At 44.1% G+C, this 4324-nt stretch overlaps 1 pseudogene; it reads right to left on the bottom strand.

The window, feature by feature from the left end:
- Positions 1-200: 200 nt before the first annotated feature.
- LOC101843553 lies at positions 201-825 on the bottom strand (annotated as a pseudogene).
- Between the last annotated feature and the right edge of the window lie 3499 nt (positions 826-4324).

Raw genomic sequence — 4324 nt, 5'->3', positions numbered from 1 at the left:
CTTGTGATGTTCAATGTTTTCCGCTCTCCATGGTGGGAATAGCATATAAAGGATACCTTCCAACTGTAGAAAGGGCATTGAAAGTCTCTCATAAATAAGGGTCACAGTCCAGGTGGGAGAATACCTGGGGAAGATGATTATTCTTAGTTTCCCTTTTGTTTTTCTTTTTAGAAAGGTCTCTTCAATTGTTCTCCATTTATTCAGTCACAGAGTACAGACATAAGCTGAGAAGGGAATTCAGATGTCTGTAAGGACAGAATGCTCATGTCCCTGCTCACGGTGGTCAGTGGCATCCTGGACGGCAGGCAGGTTCTGCCCAGGTCTCTGGCGTTCCAGGCTGATGCTCATGGTGAAGAGCCCAGGGCAAGCTGCCGGGCCAAGGTGTAAACGATGATGTGCTGCAGGATTTCTATGCTGGCCACCTTGCTCTGCGGGATGCTGGGCACCAGTTCCTTGAGCTTGGAGTAGCAGTCATTCATGTTGTAGAGCATCACTGGGCCGCCCGCCGGGGATTTGCTCGGGAGATGCCCAAGTTGTGGTCCTACAGGCTATTTTTCCAAATGGATCTCAGCTGACTGAAGGCCTTACTGCTGCTCTTAGGAGGAGAGGCGAGGAGGGACCCCACTGCAGGGGGCTGAGTGGCCTCGGGGCACCAGGCTTTGCTCAGAATCCAGAGCCTTTTTCTTAAAACAAACAAACAAACAAGCAAACAAACAAACAAGTGAATGGTGAATGATACTTTCCCTAATGGGATAACCAGTTAAGATGGTGCGAGCCTTTTTCTCCCAGGTGAGGCTTCAGGGTTACTTGAATTCCTGTACCCATGGCCACTGTGGGATACAGTGAGACCTAGTTTCAAAAAATTGGCATGGTCAATGTGGACTTTTTAAATAGAATGTCATCATACAGCACAGGCTGGCCTTCAATTTGTGATGACCCTTCTGCCACTACACAAGGCTAAACATTGTGTGTGTGTGTGTGTGTGTGTGTGTGTGTGTGTGTATAAGACATTTGAATGTGATGCTAGCCGAAAATATCTTGTTTTTGTTCATCTCCTAGTTAGCATGTGATAGAATTTTTCCTCTGGTGTAAAGAAATTTTGAATTTTTTTTACATATTAACTCCATCACCCTCTCTCTCTCCCTCCCTCCCTCCCTCCCTCCCTCTCTCTCTCTTTCTCTCTCTCTCTCTCTCTCTCTCTCTCTCTCTCTCTCTCTCTCTCTCTCTCTCTCTCTCTCTCCATCTGTCTCTCCCTGAGACAGGGTTTCTCTGTGTAGCTTTGGATGTTCTGGAACTCTGTAGACCAGGATGGTCTTGAACTCAGAGATCCATCTGCCTCTGCTTACCAAGTGCTGGGATTACAGACGTGTGCCACCACCGTCTGGCCCACCATTTCTTTTAGGAAATCTGAGTTTTTATAATCCAAATAATTCCTTTTACATTTTAAGAATCCACCAATTTTTTTCACATTTTCACATAGTTCATTTTTATTTTTCTTGCTTAAATGTTTAAAAGCATTGGAGTTTATTTTGGTGCACAATATGATAGAGGCTGTAACTTGAGTTTCCATCAAGTCTGTACACCGGCCACTATTACACTGATGGATTAATTCACCTTTTTAGAACTAATTCAAGACCTTATCAATGTCACATACCTGTTCCCTGAAAGCAGAATAGCTTACCACCTTCTATTTCATTCCACTGAGTAGTGTGTTTTCTCAGTTACCCATTCCACAGTTTAAATTACTATATCATGATATAGTTTAGTGAGATAAAACTGTCCATTATGTTTCCTTATTAGAATTCTCCTGCTTCTTCTTGGCTCATTTTTTTCTACTTGTGAATTAGAATCGTATGGGCAGACTTGAGTTTTCATACTGACTTGCTGTTTCTTTTGTTAAAATGATTAGTGCCCATGTGGCTTTCAGTGGTGATTAATTCAGGTACCTCCTTAATGTATGTCGTTTATGATTGTATTTCCCTTCTGCCACACCCACTTCCTTCTCCTTCCTTTTCCTTCCTGTGCTCCTAATGGTCCTCTTTTTCTTTCATGCCCCCCTTTCTCCTAAACTCCATGTCTGGGAGAAAACATGTGATGCTTGTCCTTGCAAGGCTGCTTTGTTTTGCTTATATGATGGCAGAATTCCATGAAATTTCAGGCAAATAACATAATTTCATTTTGTAATGGATGAGTAAAGGTCCATTGTGTACATATACCACACTTGCAAAGATCCCTCCATCTGTTGACGGGCCTTTGGGTGGGTGATTCTGTGCTTGGCTGCTGGGAGCAGTGCTGTGATAAACAGGGAAGCAGTTATTTGACTATGCATAGTTGACTATGTACAGTGTTCTGCCTGCATGCCTGCCTGCAGGCCAGTAGAGGGCACCAGATCTCATTACAGATGGTTGTGAGCCACCTTGTGGTTGATGGGAATTGAACTCAGGGTCTTCGGAAGAACAGGCAGTGCCTTTAACTGCTGAGCCATCTCCCCAGCCCTGGCCTATGATTCTTTTGGATTTCCAAAGTGATGTGCTGGCTAGCCAAATGCCAGCCTGACAGAAGCTAGAGCTATCTGGAAGGAGGAAACCTCAATTGAGAAAAACGCCTCTGTAAGATCCAGCTGTAAGCAGGCCTGTAGGAGCCGTTGTGGGTGGAGCCATGCCTGGGCTGGTGGCCTTAGGTTCTGTAAGGAAGCAAGCTGAACAGGTCAGTAAGCAGCACCCTCCATGGCCTCTGCATCAGTTCCTGCCTCCAGGTTCCTGTGCTGCTTGAGATCTGTCCTGACTTCCTTTAGTGATGGACTACCACGTGGAAGTGTGAATCAAACCAGCCCTCTCCTCCCCAACTTGCTTTCTGTCATGTGCTTCATCACAGCAACAGAGATTCTAAGACAAGCGATGTGTCTGGGTAATTCCATACTCTGTCTCCATGCTGACCGCACTAATTAAATCCTCCCCAACAGTGCAGAGAGCCACGACTCCCCTACATCTCACCAATATCCATTGCTTTTATTTTTTCACATAGCCACTCAGCCTGGGAGAATTAACATCCCAGTTTACTTTTTGATTTCCATTTCTTTGATGGGTGAAGATGGTGAACATTTTTTTTTCACGTATTTGAGAAGTGTTCCGTTAATTTTTGTGTGTGTTAATGGGATTGTTTGGTACTCTGGTGTTTATATTTTGGGTTCTTTTTCTTTCCTTCTTAAAAAAAATCAAACAGGCATGCTATGTAGCTTAAGTGGACTGTGAACTTGCCATGCAGCCCAGGAGAGCCAGGTCTAACTTGTATTGTCCTGTGGCAGCCTCCTGAGAGCTGGGACTAGGGACACATACCACAGGGCCATAGATCTTATATCTTCCAGGTCTACATATTTTCCCTCATGTGTTTTCTTTTTTCTTAATCAGTTCCCTGTTAGATGAATAACTGGAGAAGATTTTCCTTCATTCCTTCTTCTGTTTCTTTACCCTGTAAGGAGTTTTTTCCTTTGCTGTTCATTCGCTTTTTTCACTTCACGGAACCCTGTTTGTCAACACCTGATATTATTTCCTGAGATACTAGAGTTCTACTAAAATGTTTATTTTTCCCTGTGTTTTCTTCTAGAAATGTAAAAGTTACATCTTACGATAAGGACCTTGATCTATTATGAGTTGAGTTTTTGATAGGGTGAGGGATAGGGCTCTAGTTTCAGTTTCCTAGATGTGGGTATCCAGTTTTCCCAGCAGCACTTGCCAAGACAGTTTCTTCAGTGTGTGCTTGTGGTGCCTTTATGGAGGGTCTGATGATTGTAGCTGCGTGGCTTTATTTCTACAGCTCAGCAGTGTGTTTTGAAACCAGTTTCTGTGATACCTCCTGCCGCGCCGGCTGCTCAGCCTGGCCGAGAATCTGCAGAGAATGTTGGGATTGATGACGCAGAGTCCAACGACAATTTCTGCTGGAGAGGATGTGATGAAAGGGAAACACTCCTCCACTGCTGGTGGGAGTGCTAACTTGTACAGCCACTTTGGAAATCAGTATGGAGATTCCTCAGAAAAATGGGAATAAACGTACCACAAGACCCAGCAACTCCACTCTTAGGCATATATCCAAAAGATGCCCATTCATACAACAAGGATGTCTGTTCCACTATGTTCAAATAAGGCATTTGTAATAGCCAGAACTTGGAAGCAACCTAGATGCCCCTCAACCGAAGAGTGGATAGAGAAAATGTGGTACATTTACACAATGGAGTACTATTCAGCAGAAAAAAACAATGGAATCCTGAGATTCGCAGGCAAATGGATGACACTAGAAGAAACCATCCTGAGTGAGGTAACACAGTCAC

This window comes from Mesocricetus auratus, unplaced genomic scaffold (assembly GCF_017639785.1).
Source record: "Mesocricetus auratus isolate SY011 unplaced genomic scaffold, BCM_Maur_2.0 Super-Scaffold_100676, whole genome shotgun sequence".
Classification (NCBI taxonomy): Eukaryota; Metazoa; Chordata; class Mammalia; order Rodentia; family Cricetidae; genus Mesocricetus; species Mesocricetus auratus.
This window is presented reverse-complemented; position numbering and strand designations above follow the sequence as displayed.